Source organism: Gymnodraco acuticeps, unplaced genomic scaffold (genome assembly GCF_902827175.1).
Source record: "Gymnodraco acuticeps unplaced genomic scaffold, fGymAcu1.1, whole genome shotgun sequence".
Lineage (NCBI taxonomy): Eukaryota > Metazoa > Chordata > Actinopteri > Perciformes > Bathydraconidae > Gymnodraco > Gymnodraco acuticeps.
In genome coordinates, this window is record NW_022992126.1 from 3100928 (window position 1) to 3116825 (window position 15898).

Genomic DNA, 15898 nt, shown 5'->3' on the forward strand with positions numbered 1-15898 from the left:
GTGTGTGTGTGTGTGTGTGTGTGTGTGTGTGTGTGTGTGTGTGTGTGTGTGTGTGTGTGTGTGTGTGTGTGTGTGTGTGTGTGTGTGTGTGTGTGTGGGTGTGTGTGTGTGGGTGTGTGTGTGGGTGTGTGTGTGTGTGTGTGGGTGTGTGTGTGTGTGTGTGTGTGTGCTCAGTAGGACAATTACTGATTACCCATTTGTAGCCTATGACAGGTGTGAGTAAGGGCATTCTTAATGTATCTTACCTAGCAGATTATTAACGTGTGTGTGTGTGTGTGTGTGTGTGTGTGTGTGTGTGTGTGTGTGTGTGTGTGTGTGTGTGTGTGTGTGTGTGTGTGTGTGTGTGTGTGTGTGTGTGTGTGTGTGTGTGTGTGTGTGTGTGTTGTCTGTCAGTCAGTAGTGTCATCTTCTGCTCTTAGTGCTGACTCACAGGGCACAGAGGACACCAGACGCTCGTTCCGTGCTCACTTCCTGTCAGGTGAAATCCTTCCATTTCTCTCTCTCTCTCTCTACCTCCCTCCCTCCCTCAGGACCTCTTGTAGGTAAGTGCATGTTTACAACTGAGGAAAATGGCATGGACATTTGCTGGGATAAAACTCTCCCCTTTAAAAGCTTTGTTAGAGAATCATGTTAAGCAACATCCACAGTTCTTACTGCCAGAAATCATATTGGAACATCCAACAGAATCAAGGAGGATTCTAAATTCAGGAACATTTCTAAATGAAGCCACGTGGGCAGATCCATCAAACATGAGGCGTTCAGATGGAGATTGAGGGGGTGATTGAGTGAAGCTGACATGCAGCAGATAAAAGTAAACAGGTGAAGTGAAAAAACGAGGATGAGAGGAAGGAAAATGACAGGTTGAAACCAGGAGGCGAACAAACACCAGGACTGCTCGGTGTTTGGGGTTGCTGCAGGGTTCGTCACATGGCTTCCTTGTTGCTATGCAATGTAGCACAGAGAGACATACATAGAGGCGTTTGGTGTTATTCCCCATGAAAGAGAGGCTAAGCAGGGAGAGTAAAAAGGCAACTAAAAAAGTAACAAATACAGTTTCACAGTTGAGAGAAAAATAATTAAGAAGAAAAGGGAAAGGCAGAAAAGGAGGTCACAAAAACAAACTGACTGAGTTACCCAGTCTTTTCAGAATGTTACAAAAAGCAATAATGTTGTGGATTCATGCTGTGACTAGCAGGTCATTATCAATTTTCAAAAGGATTTCCTGCTTATTCAAATAAATGCTTGTTGCAATATTTCAATGAGCTGTAAGTACGCTTGTTGTGTGAAAATAAAAAATATGTTACTAAAGTGCCAAGGCCATCTTGGAAATTAGACAGTGGTTCTCATATTAGGTGTATGACTCTCTACAGGCACTCATTGCCAAGATCATGACATGAAGTGCATTTTGGTTTTGAGATAATTTTGTCAAACAGATTTTTGATTATTCATTCAAATACAGCATAATAACCATCCATCCATCTTCTCCCGCTTATCCGTGGTCGGGTCGCGGGGGTAGCAGTTCCAGCAGAGAGCCCCAAACTTTATTTTCCCTGGCCACATCAACCAGCTCTGACTGGGGGATCCCAAGGCGCTCCCAGGCCAGCGAAGAGATATAATCCCTCCACCTGGTCCTAGGTCTACCCCTTGGTCTCTTCCCAGCTGGACGTGCCTGGAACACCTCCCTAGGGAGGCGCCCAGGTGGCATCCTAACTAGGTGCCCGAACCACCTCAACTGGCTCCTTTCGACGCGAAGGAGGAGCGGCTCAACTCCGAGTCCCTCCCGGATGACCGAACTTCTCACCTTATCCCTAAGGGAGACACCAGCCACCCTGCGGAGAAAACCCATCTCGGCCACTTGTATCCACAGCATAATATACTTAAGTTTAATCACCTTGTCTCTTAAAGAGGCCCTTTTATTCTCATTTTCAGGTTCATATTTGTATTTAGAGTCTCTACCGTGACATGTTTACATGCTTTAATGTTCAAAAGGGTCTGTATTTTTCTCATACTGCCTGTGCTGCAGCACCTCCTATTACCCTCTGTCTGAAACCAGAGCCCAGTCTGCTCTGATTGGTTAGCTGGCCGGACCTGTTTTAATTGGTCAACTGTTAAGAATTGTCCCGCCCTTCACGTTCAATGTGTTGGAGCGCTATAAATTAGTGCGGCACTATGTTAAAGTAGTAAACAATAGAGTCCAATCTGGGCATCTCAGGCAATGGCGGGGGGCGGGGGGGGGGGTTACTCCCTCTGCAGGGGACTTTGGGATTTTTGCCTATGCAAACCGTTTACATGCACAAAAACCTATACAACACACTCCAGGAAAAGGGTAACCCAGGCATGAAAGGGCCTCTTTAAAACTGCTCAAACACAAAGCAGGTTTGATGGTTTGATGATGGTATATAATACAGAATGACACTCCAGCCAAATCAAAGTTTTTTCAGAGGTCATAGTGCAAGACATGCATTCAATAACATGGTATCCTAAGTTTCTGTGGTCTAAAACACGCGTCAACACATAAATAGAACATGACTGGTCACAGAAGTGTCGTGCCTTTGACTCCTCTCCACTCAGAGGTGTTGTCAGATGTCCTCTAAAGGTGTGAAAGAGTATCCTCAGGCAGGGTGATGCAGCAGGAAGTTGTGGCATTGCAGAGACCTATCTGGATCTTCCTGCATGTGTCACCATTAGTATCTCATCTTCTAGTTTCCTGTTTGTCTGCATTAGTCTCTCCAAGTGGCTGTTGCTATCTCAGGTCTCAGTAACGGCAGAGAGCTGAGATAGCCACAGCCAACAGTGCTCTGAATCACCACCATCATGACTTTTCTCTTTGTTCTCACCGTGACCTTATTAACAGCAAATGATCCGAAGCCGTCTCCTCGTACAGAATAAAACGTTCCCTTCAGTGAGCAGCACTCATTCGGACGAGTGGGGAGTCTCGCAGCATGGCTAATAGACATTAAAAATGATTTCATCAGATTATGGATAATGCATCTGGAATCACAACGAAGCAATGCCACAGCTTCTGTCGCTTAGTGGGAGGCAGGAATGGAGATGGCAGTAGGATGCTTCACTCAATTAAAACGACTGGCTCATTATTACTTGACTTTAAATCATGACACCAATGGTTTTAATCAAGGAAAGCCTAATGTTCAAATGGATTTGAACAGCTCTGAAATGTTGTGTTCAGATGATATGTGTACCCTCTGATGAGCGTTTTGCTAGTGAATGGTGACATCCTGGACAGAAGGTCCGAATGTCTGTGTTTTTTGGATGACATTAGACAATAATAGAGCATGGATGGCCTGTTCAGGTTGCATTGGCGTAACAACATTGTTTTTATATTTTTCTCAATTTCACACCACCACTTCCCACTTGAAAGCACTAGGGTGATGTTCATTCTTAATACAGTAAACTCAATTGAAATCAAATAGTTTCTCGATAATTGTATGTGTAAAAAGTCTCATAGTATACTTTGCATCACAACAAGTTACTTAAAATGCTTGTTCACTAGTTTACTGTAGAACAACTAATTAACCATTAGGGATTAAATACATTTCATCAAAGTATTGTTTTCAAAGGTCAAGAAGGAACTGTAACACTCATGTGTTTAAACTATCTGCAGGAGTGTGCTGTGTGCTCCTCTTACATTTAAAGTATACATGTTAGGAATTATTATTTAAAATGGCTCCTGACACATGTATACCCTCATCTAAGGAATATGAGATGACACTTACATCATTACATAAAAAAGTTAGGCCGTGACATAGGGTCATGGGCATGCAACCTTTTTGACCAAAAGAGCCATTTTGCTCCTTTTTCCAAAACATTTTTTTGTCTGGAGCCACAAAACATATTTCATAGTTTTTTATTGTTATATCAGACAAAAACTACAATTTTTTTGCATTTATTAGGCTATTTATTACATGATATAAAACTGTTAACCTCTAATAAGAAACAAAGAACTCTTATAAGGAGAATTAAAAATAATACACAGGCCTACTTTAAAATAAATTAAACACAGCACTTGGGGAGTCCTCTGCACATTTGAAGGAAAAAAATATTATTAAAATGGGCCCACTTTGAAATAAATAAAACATATAGCTGCACCCTAAAAAGAGTTAAAGGTAGGGTAGGTAAGAATGGAGAAACCAGCTCGAGTGAGCTAGAATTTGAAAGTACACAACCGGAAAAAAAATATGCCTCTCCTTCCTTCAGACTTTCTTACAGAGCCCCTCCTCCAACACACACGAACGCGCACATGACCAATGAGGGCACGGGCCACGAGATACGTTTGTGCACAGATGGAAGGCTGACAGGCAGGTAGGCTATCCAGTTACTTTAGCCGGGCCGGCTCAGATGATTGGTCGTGCTTTTTACAGCGCTACGGCTTCCAGAGATTAATTTTTGTATGTATTTATTGTCAAAGCATTTAATATATTCATTGCTATCGGGACGTTAAGAGCATTCCATTTCAGAAATAAATTACATACCCCATTGAATAGAGAGGCGAAGTCCCTCCCCTTCCGGGAGCCTCCATGGGACCCCGGAAGCGGAAAATTATACATTGAAGTCAATGGAGAGAGAAAGGTTATCTTTTGATCCCGTTTGAATTGTGCCACGAATGACACATATGATGTTTGTCAATTTAAAAGAACATTTTGCAAGTCAAAAAAATAAAAATGTGTCGTAAAACTGTGAAGTTACACATTTGTTTGTGTGAAACCGCTCAGTGAACTACAGGTCTCTGGTCTCACAAAGACGACCGTCACGTTAGCACATTTCACCTGTTTCTTTCAGAATGAGGCGAAAAGTATAAAACGAGGTGAACATCACTACAAGTCTGGGCATGTTGAGAGCTGTACATACACGAAAGGGGAGTTAGTCGGTTCTGTAAGAGCCAGCATGCGGGACCGGTGAGTAATATGAGTGCAATGTGTAACGTTAATGTCAGCTAGCTAACATTAGCTAACAAGGTACACTAACGTGTTTTGTTTTAGTAACTAGTTTTCTCCTTAAGAACTTCGTGGTCTCTGTGTATGCTGTGGATAACATTAGTGTTCACAAGAACAAGGTACACTCCCGTGTTTTGTTTTAGTTGCTCTTCAGATTGAAGCGGACAGTTTTATATCGACTATACTGTATGTGTGATCTCCTTTTTCTCGTTGTGTCATTTGACTTTATTTGCTGTGTGTAGATTCAAGGATTTTGGTTATCTAGGCACAGCTGTGTGTGACTCCCTCTGGTACACTGGTATGTGTTTTCCTAATGTAGAGAGCATTGATTAATTAATAAACTACACACTGAGTCTAGATCCTGACCAAATCCTTTTTTATTGTTGATCAAATGTTTACAATTTTTTCATTCATACACATTTAGAAAAATACAATGTACAATCACAACCAATACAACACAAATTACAAAAAATACAGAAAAAACAAACAATAACAACAATCAGACAAGAGGACAAAACTATGGAAAAATAAACCCTCCCACCCCCAGATCCGGACCATCCTTGTATTATTGCTCATTCAATCTATTATAGCATGCTAACAAATGGTACTTACTTTATTTTTACAGATCTGCATGGGAGACGATGGCGCGATGCAGAGATACATCGATACATCGCCAACTGTCAACTGGGGGGTTGTAAACGAGGCCGAAGGGGTGAAGGCTTTTGTGCAGGCCTATCGGGTGACAGTGTTCGAGTCTGGTCTCTTTGTGAGTGAGTCGGGTGTTTTGGGAGCATCACCCGATGGACTTGTGCAGCCATCTGCCCTGCTGGAGGTGAAGTGTCCACACAGCCAGCGGAACATGACCATCGCGGAGGCAGTCCAGTTACCATCCTTCTGTCTCTGTGAGGAGGGTGGGTCATATATTCTCAAGGAGAATCACCCATACTGGCACCAGGTCCAGGGGCAGCTGCACATCACAGACCGGAGTCTCTGCTACTTTGTTGTGTGGACCACGAAGGAGGCGATCATCATCCCCATCCCCAAAGACCCTGCATGGCATGGAAATCTCCTCCTCCTGGAAAAATTCTACACCCAGCATATGCTCCCTGTGTTGGCCAGTAGAGAGGAGGACATTTCAATAAACATACTCTTAACACCCTCGGACTCTGCGTTGTGTTTCGTATGTGTGATGGGGTGTTATGCAGGGGGGAGGAAAACAGGACACAGCAGATTGGGATTGTGGTGGAGATACTGAGCAGTTATTTAATTGTTGCATGTAATTATTATTATACTGCGTGCTTCTTAGTTATTCCATCTTTTGCTGTAACATGGATCTGTATGTAACTCTATATTTACTTGTTATCTACCACACTTCCTTCTACATCATTATACATGATGGTGTATATAAGATATATATATATATATATTTGTATACATAGCTGTAAATTGTATAATTTTATTTAAACGTCTTTTTGATCTCTCTGTCTATAAACACAAACTGAGTAAGATTGACAATAAAGTTGACTTTGAAAAATATATATATTCTTTATGAAAATAGTTGACTGTTGGAGAAATGAATCCAAATGAAACGTTGGACTGAACTACAACTACGCCTTAAAATCTCTACGGACTGTTTTTCAGTGGGATGGCAAGTTCCTATCTTTAAACATTTATTAGTTTTTTCTCAGAACAGATTTGATCTTCTAAAGTTAATTTAACTTTGCCGACCATGTAAGGTCATTATTAAAAAGGTACAATCAATTTGTTTAGGGTTGACTAAAATAATGAAAAACATTTCATTTGGATAATTTACTGACAGAATAAGAAACTCAATGATGCAATACTCACCTGTTCCCTTTTTATAAAGTGAAACAGTTGAAACGATAGATTTTAGTAAACTTAAAAACAACCTTCTCCAAAAGCTATCAAGGAATATACCGAATACTTGTTTTAGAACTTTATTACATATTTTTATATAAATAGTTTGAATGATCCATAATTGACAGAAGCTTGTGTTTACACTGACCTGTTACTCATATATTAATGTCTTTGTAACTTCAGTAAACCACTACCTCACTAATTTATTTCATTCATCACGGTTCAGTAAACTAAGTGATACATGAACCAGTTTAATCATAATAACGTAGGATTGCAACTCTTTGAAACTGTAGGTGGCTCTTAAAAGAGCCGTTGTGTTTGGGTGTGCTGGTCTCAGGTCAGTCTAAGCCCTCTCTCCGCGGATGTGGCGGGCCAGCTGGATGTCCTTGGGCATGATGGTGACCCTCTTTGCTTGGTTCATCTTACTGGGGGGCAGCTACATGGATGTCGGTGCAGTCCACAATCATTGCGCAGTTGAAGGCAGAATTAATTTATTATTGACTCCGAATGAAGCACAACTTCATGTCATACAATACATTGACTTTATTTGTAATTGTGTAAAAATATATGAGCATTGATTAGCAAGCAGGACCTGCAGGAACAGAGAATGGTGATGTATGGAGCTGGGAAGAGAGAAGAATAAAGAAAACAGATCAACTTTATTATCGGATATTAAAAATTCAATTTCAAAACAAGTTGCTGCTCCTACAGTTTTCTAGTATGTAAAGATGATTTCACATGACCTATGCAAAATATCACACTCAATACGTGTGTGTCTCTGGGCGGTGCATTGTGCCTTTGATGTATATAAATAATATACCATAACCAAATACTATTACGTACAGTGGAAATCAGGTTGCCAGAGCAGGTCAGTGTGCATGTTCCTCAACGTCTCAGCAGTTACAGGTGAGGTAAAGAAAATAAAAGAGAAAAAGGTCAGTAACAACACTTAGTTTAAAGTAACAACACTTTGAAACACTTTGAATAATTATCTCTTCTAACAATTTTCTCTCAGTAAGCACACAACGACTGTCTTTCCAACAAACAGATTGACTCACCCTCACTGTCATCACAATGAAACACGTCCAGAAGAATGTCATGCAAAGCTCCCTGCCTGCCTTCGACTCTCCCTGAACTGCTTCCTTAGCACCCGGTGGAGGGCGCAGTAGGCTACTCTTCAAATGTTTCACGAAATACTTACCATCATGACTACTCTTACTGTTTAACATTTTGGTTTACTTCATGTAATAAAATAATAACTTCATGGTAAGGCTACTAAAAATGACAAGGCTAAGTAATGTAATGCTAACTAACGTGCTCGCTACTCGTCGCTACTAGCTAGGTAGCTAACTTGACTATGTTCCATGCACAACATGTATATTACCTATGATATTACCTGATATGTCTGATCCAGCGACTCCTGGTCCTTTCATCAGACGGGAAGCGATAGAACGAGCAAGTGGTATGATCACTTTTGTGATTACAACCTGGTACAAAGCACACAGGCATCTTGTAAAAGTGAACCAACCACTAGGAGCATTATCGCCGGTGACATCACTTACGCGACCCAGAATGGGATTTGTAGTCTTTGTAGTCGCGTATTTTTCATAGTCTTATATTTCAACAGTTTTACGACAAAATGTGACTTTTTTGACATGGAAATGATTGTTTAAGATTGACAAACATCATATGTGTAGTTCGTGGCACAATTCAAACGGGATCAAAAGATACGTTTTCTCTCTCCATTGAATTCAATGTATAATTTTTAGCTTCCGGGGTCCCATGGACCGGAAGTAGATGGGCGTGACTTCGCCTCTCTATTAAGACTGAAGATCGTCAGCTGTCTTCCTCTCCCTTGTTGTTCCTCGATACGTAAAGGCTGCACCACCGTTGACAACTTCTCTCCACATATCAAACATACCGGTAAACCAGCATCGTTTGCTGTGAAAGCATATAACTCTGTCCACACAGAATTAAATCCTGTGTTCCTCCGGTACTTTTCTTTGATTTATCCATAGTTCGCTCATCGAGCCGGGGGTCAGGTTATTCGCCTCCAAGAAAAGGCGCTCGCGCCGTAGCAGGATGTGACGCATATTTTAGTTGACCTAATTAAAACAAATAAAAAATGTGTTTTGTTTTTTATTTATGTGTCACAGTATCACCTCAAAATACAAAATACGAAACATTTTCAACCATGCAACAAAATATAAATAGTCCTACAAATACTTATATTTTATTTCCTTCTTATTTTTGTCTAAGCTCAAGGGAGCCAGAGCAGAGGGCTTAAAGGCAAGGCAAGTTTATTTATATAGCACTTTTCAACACAAGGCAATTCAAAATGCTTTACAAAAAATGAAAGACATTAAGAAAAAGGCATTTAAAATCAGTCATTAAAAGAAAAGCTAATAAAATAAACATTAAAAGAAAAAATACATGGATAAAAGTTTCAGTGCAGTCTAAGATATGAATAGTTCAATTAAACATTAAAAGAAAAAGTACATGGATAAAAGTTACAGTGCAGTCTAAGATATGAATAGTTCAATTAAAAGCAGCGACAAAAAGAAAAGTCTTCAGCCTGGATTTAAAAGTAGTCAGAGTTGCAGCGGACCTGCAGGTTTCTGGGAGTTTGTTCCAGATATTTGGAGCATAATAACTGAACGCTGCTTTACCATGTTTAGTTCTGACTCTGGGGACAGAAAGCTGACCAGTCCCAGAAGACCTGAGAGATCTGGATGGTTCATAATTTAGCAGGAGGTTAGAAATGTATTTTGGGCCTAAACCATTCAGTGCTTTATAAACCAGCAGCAGTATTTTTGAAATCTATTCTTTGACACACAGGAAGCCAGTGTAAAGACTTCAGAACAGGAGTGATGTGATCCACTTTCTTAGTGTTAGTGAGGACTCGAGCAGCGGCGTTCTGAATCAGCTGCAGCTTCCTAATAGATTTTTTAGTGAAACCTGCAAAGACACCATTGCAGTAGTCCAGTCTACTGAAGATAAAAGCATGGACAAGTTTTTCCAAATCCTGCTGTGACATTAGTCTTTTAATCCTAGATATATTCTTTAGGTGATAGTAGGTTGATTTAGTAACTGTTTTAATGTGACTGTTGAAACTCAGGTCAGAGTCCATGACTACACCTAGATTTCTGGCTTTATCTGTTGTTTTGAACATTGCAGACTGAAGCTCAGCACTAACTTTTATACGTTCTGACTTGGCTCCAAAAACCATTACCTCAGTTTTATCTTTGTTTAATTGGAGAAAGTTCTGACACATCCAGTCATTGATTTGTTCAATGCACTTACTCAGTGTTTGAATTGGAGCATAGTCTCCTGGTGAAATTGTTATGTAAATGTGTGTGTCATCTGCATAGCTATGGTAACTTATTTTGTTGTTTTTCATTATCTGAGCCAGTGGTAGCATGTTAAAGAGAAGAGGCCCCAAGATGGAGCCTTGAGGAACCCCACATGTCATATTTGTCAACTCAGATGTGTATTTACCTATAGAAACAAAGTTGTTTCTGTCCTTTAAGTAGGATTCAAACCAATTTAGAACTGTTTCCGAAAGTCCCACCCAGTTTTCCAGTCGGTCTAGTAATATGCTGTGGTCAACAGTGTCAAACGCAGCACTGAGATCTAATAATACTAACACTGAAGTTCTGCCACTATCTGTGTTTAAGTCGATGTCATTAAAGACCTTTACAAGAGCAGTCTCAGTGCTGTGGTTTGGACGAAAGCCTGACTGGAACACATCGAAACAGTTATTTAAATGCAAGAAGTTAATCCTGGTGGATAGAAATTCAGAGGCTACTGACACTGGGGGGTTAGTTAGTCTGTCGACGGTAGCAAACAAGGCACGTGCGTTGTTTTTGTTTTTGGTAATGATGTCAGAGAAGAACGATTGTCGTGCGTTTTTCAATTTCAAATTATAAAGGCCAAGTCTCTCTTTATAGATTTCAAAGTGAACCTGGAGATTTGTTTTTCGCCACCTGCGTTCAGCTTTTCGACATTCTCTTTTTTCTGTTTTCACGCTCATGGCCTTTCTCCATGGAGATATTTTCTTGCCAGAGACTTCTTTTAACCTAGTTGGAGCAATGGCATCTATAACATTTTTAATTTTTGAATTAAAATGATCTACTAGCTCATTTACTGAGATGTTAGCAGGGGCAAGTGTGGAAGAAAAATTCTGAGTAAACATTTCCCTAGTATTTTCAGTTAAATATCGCTTTGTGGTTACCTCTTTTTGAACATTTTTGTGAACAGAAATAGACCTCTCAAAGAAAACACAGGAATGGTCAGAGAGTGCAACATCAGTCACCACAACCTTAGAGATATTCAGACCCTTTGAGATAATTAAGTCCAGAGTGTGCCCCTTATTGTGCGTGGGCTCCGTCACATGCTGAGTCAGTCCATAGCTATCAAGAACACAAAACAGTTATTTTGCCCCTCTGTCCTGGGGGTTGTCAACATGGATGTTAAAATCACCAACAATGACTAGACGGTCAAAGTCAATACACACTATAGACAGCAGTTCAGTAAAGTCATCAAAAAAGCTTGCACAGTATTTCGGGTGGTCTATAGATATTTAGGAACAGAGCTCGAGAGGAGCATTTCAGCTGAAGGGCCACATATTCAAAAGAATCAAAGTTTCCATACGATGTCTTCCTGCATTGAAGGGAATCATTGAATAGAATAGCAACTCCACCCCCTTTCTTATGCATTCTTTCCTGACTCATAAAACTAAAGTTGGGAGGGGTTGATTCGATAAGAACAGCTGCACTGTTATTTTGTTCAATCCAAGTTTCTGTTAAAAACATAAAATCGAGATTGTGCTCAGTGATAAAATCATTGATTAAAAATGTTTTCCCTGCCAAAGACCTGACATTTAATAAAGCTAGTTTAAGTTTGTTAAACACACTATCAGTCATGTTTTTTGTAACAAGCTGTGGCTGACATGGAATCACTGCTAAATTAGATAAACTCACACAAACGTTTGAGCGCTTCCTGTATCTAAGATGATTCACCGCTCTTAATCTATTACCTATCAACACAGATATCGGCAAAGCTATAGGCAGGCAGGGCCCCGACATGTCCTGGAAAGAGTTGAGAGTGCCATACGCCCTTGAGCCTGGACCCAGCAAATATCAGTTTGCAGCGTTTAGTACACACACATCCTTATCAGGCTTCGGAGACTGCAGATGCCCTCTCGAAGGGAGGGGAGGCGGCCGACGCAGGCACGGTGATGGAGACGTGGGAGATGGTGCGGGGGTAGAGGACATGCTGCCTGGGGGGGGAGGTGGTTGACGTAGGCACGGTGATGAAGACGGGGGAGATGGTGCGCGTCTCCGCGGTGATTTTGGTGGGCGTCGTTGAGGACGCATGCGGACCGTGGGCCGCGGGTTGCCGACCCCTGGGTCAGGGGAACACAATGGTACGACTACATGAATCATCATGAAAAAACATGTATTCATTGATGTAGTACTTCTTCCACAGCAGTGTAAAATAATTAACAGCATCTAAAGCATATAACATGTACACCTACTGTAAACTGTAAGGTAATTAAATTGTCATAATTTCTAAGTTATTAAGGATCAGTCTGCAATTAGTAAATATCCTAAAAAACGTCCCAGCAGTGCACATGTAGTCAATTGAAGTCCCACGTATTGTAATCTTAACCATTAACCATGCATGACATACATGTTGTCCATTCCTATGTAAATACATTTTAATTCAAAAGGACACCAAAATTATAATTTTTTGTTTAATTTGTGTTTGTTTTCAAAATATATAATGCCTAAATAGACAGAATAGCCCAATGTATTCGGAGGGTCACAAGATGATACAAATAGTGTAGTTGTTGTAGCATTATTTAAAGTAGTAATGGATGAGATTTTAATTTGTGTTCATTCCTGATAGTTAATGAAAACAGCATAAAATAATGTCTGCTTTTCATGCCTGAGTTCACGGCAAATCATGTACCATGAAGTGCTGCCAAGCAGGACATCAACCTACATGCAGAGTCTGACTAACCTCTACGCATATTTGATATTTATCTGAAAAATGCTACATAAGCATTTCATGTTGACAGGCTGTCTTCAGAGTCACGGCTGTATATGAGATGTTGTGTTTTCCTGTCATAGCAACGTCAACGAGTAACCACCAACAGTCTGTGTGTTTCGGTTAAGGCCAGCCTGAACACCAGCCAGGAGCAGATGGTGCTGTCATGCTACAAAAAACGGCAGTGAATTACGTTAGAGTTTTCCTTCTTTTACGTTCTTTCACTGTACAGCTCTTTCATTCAAAAAGTCCAGCCAAGCAATGCAACTGCTAGAATAAATGTCACTAAACCTCAATATGTTACGCATCTGTTGCTGCAAGGAGGTTAATACGTTTCTGTTTTCAACCTCATGTATGAATGATATTCAGACAGAAATATGTGAGAAATATTATTTTTGGTAACTTCATAAGAACACTGAGTATGTGCTTTACTGCAATCATGGTTCATTTGTTGATTCCAAAGTACATAATTGAGCTACAGTATCATGTTAATCATTATTATGAATAGCCTGGATTACCTGTCACAAATCTGATAGACGTAAACTATTAGCAAGGTAAGTGTGGGGTTACAACTCACAACAATGGTCATTATGGATTTCTGCCGATTATTTAATGGGTAAATAGTTAGGACGATAAAATGTCAGAAAAGAGTATCAAATGTCTTTCCCAGTTTTCCGGTGATTTCTAAGGTGATGTATTTTGAATGTGTTGTTTTTCAGTCCAAAACACAAAGATATTCATATTTAAAATGATATGCAATAAATCTATTTATTGCATATCTGCTATCTATTCCAGATAAATTGCTAGTTTTATCGATCACCAAAATAGTTGTGTTTTTCTGACAATTGACTATAAACAAAAGAATAAGTCAACTATTCAAGACAGCTCTGGTAAGAGTTATTTTTTAAGTATTTTGTATTTATTTTGTAGAGTAATTATAACAACTACCAACAAAAAAGCAATCTGTCATTCTGTGAGTGAAGAAAAGAGATGATATAGGCTTATCTTAATGGCATAATCATTTTCATTTCTGTAAAGCACTTTGAATTGCCTTGTGTTGAAAGGTGCTATATATAAACTTGCCTTGCCTAAGAAATCAAAAAGCAAAGCGTGTTTTTACGAGCTCTACTAAATTACAGATTTCCTCTCACATCTTCAGTGAAGAATGAATAGTGGCAATACGTACTGTTTATCAGTGGGATGAAATGTCCTATGCGTTGTTCATGACTGACTGGGATCATTTGCACTGTGCATCATATGCGAATGTGTGAGTGGGATAAAACTGCACATACTGTGTGTCAGTGAGATAAACACTAAGACCTCCTTCACTTGTTTGTCATCTGGCTTCAGTCTCTGAATGCTCCGACTCTCTGTCATGATCTCAAAAAACCAAACAAAGAGCTCTTCTTTGGAGGAAAGGAAGTAGACGGAGGAGACAGACTGAGAGTGTGTCGTCACAGTTAACCCTGCTGGATTTCTCTTAAATGTAGGCTGAGACTCTGAGGCTCAGCCTTTCATCCCACCACTCTCTTCCTCCTTTAGCTGCTCACTCTCTGCTTCTCATTTGTACTGTCTTCCTTTAGCTCAATCTGTTCGGGAGTGGGCACAAAGCATTATCTCTCTTAATTGCCAAAGCCAGCCAAGAAAACACACACACACACACACAACTGAAACAATGCAGAAACACACACACAATGGAGATGGAGACGAAGAAAGAAATACCAGGGATTAATGATCTGATGATATGAATAACTCAGAATTAGGTCTGGGTAATGTTCCATACCAGAGTTTCAAAACCAACAAATAATACATTTTGAATGCCTCGCTGAGAGCAGAAGAAACTTTCCTTTTTCTTTGAACAGACTTAGGCAGAGTTCTGCAATGTTGAAAGTTTAACCACAAGCAGCAGTAACTTCGTATATGCTCAGTTGCAAGTTCATTAAGTCAACATAGCTAGACTTTTTGTTACCATTTTCTCGTGAAACAAAAAACCCCAACCAATACTATAGCGATGCAAAAACCTCTACCCATGTGGAGTACGATATGTCACACTCGGAGTGCAGACATATAGTAAAACAACCATGAATAACTGGCCATTGTTTTCTAGCTGGAGCTACATTGCTACTAGCCACTTGAATATTTAACCAGCATTTGGAAAGAACCTCACACACAAACTGTAAACAAGACAAGAGCAAATACTTTCCCTAAACACACATGTTCCCTCGCATGAACACACACACACTGCATGGATGCGGGCAGTCAGAGTGAGGGAGGATTTATTCTTGTTCATATACATCAACATCCTGCTGTTCATTCCCGCACAGTCAGAGCAATGATGAAGACTAATCCCCCTGTGATCAGAGGAGATGAAGACAGCTCAAATGAAGCGCTGCAGGAGGGACTAAAGGGTCTGCAGGGGATTGTACATCGAGGAGAGGAGAGGAGAGGAGGGAGAGGAGGGGAGAGGACAGGAGAGGAGGGGAGGGAGGGGAGGGGAGGGGAGGGAGAGGAGGGAGAGGGGTTATTGAGTTTAAGAGGCAGAAATGACCAGAGTCACATGGAAGAACAGAGAGAAAACAGAGACAAAGAACATTTAAGCGAGTATGACAAGATAAAAGACACGATATGTTTCATTAAGGACAGAAAATGAAGAGAATAGAGAAAGTGGATGAGAGAGAGAGAGAGTGGTGAAGAGGAGGAAAAGAGGAAGAAGAGCAAAGACTTGTGCCAAGCAGACAGCGCTGCCCACTGTTGGCGCTCTGCTACACAATCACTCCCTGGACACTGATAATAATACCTTCACTTCATAACGTTATCTCTGGCACACAGGCTACTGGCCAAGCGCACACATGCTTTCCAGTGTGTGTGTGTGTGTGTGTGTGTGTGTGTGTGTGTGTGTGTGTGTGTGTGTGTGTGTGTGTGTGTGTGTATGTGTGTGTACGAAAGATTGAGCCATAATCTAAAACAGATTAAATCCTTGTGCACATTTGCATCAATATGAAAAAGCTCAACAA

General features: G+C 40.5%; 1 protein-coding gene across 4 annotated transcripts in view; it reads right to left on the reverse strand.

The window, feature by feature from the left end:
• Window positions 1-15898, reverse strand: part of LOC117538014 (microtubule-associated serine/threonine-protein kinase 1-like) — a 78423-nt gene that overhangs the window by 45188 nt on the left and 17337 nt on the right. The window lies entirely within an intron of this gene.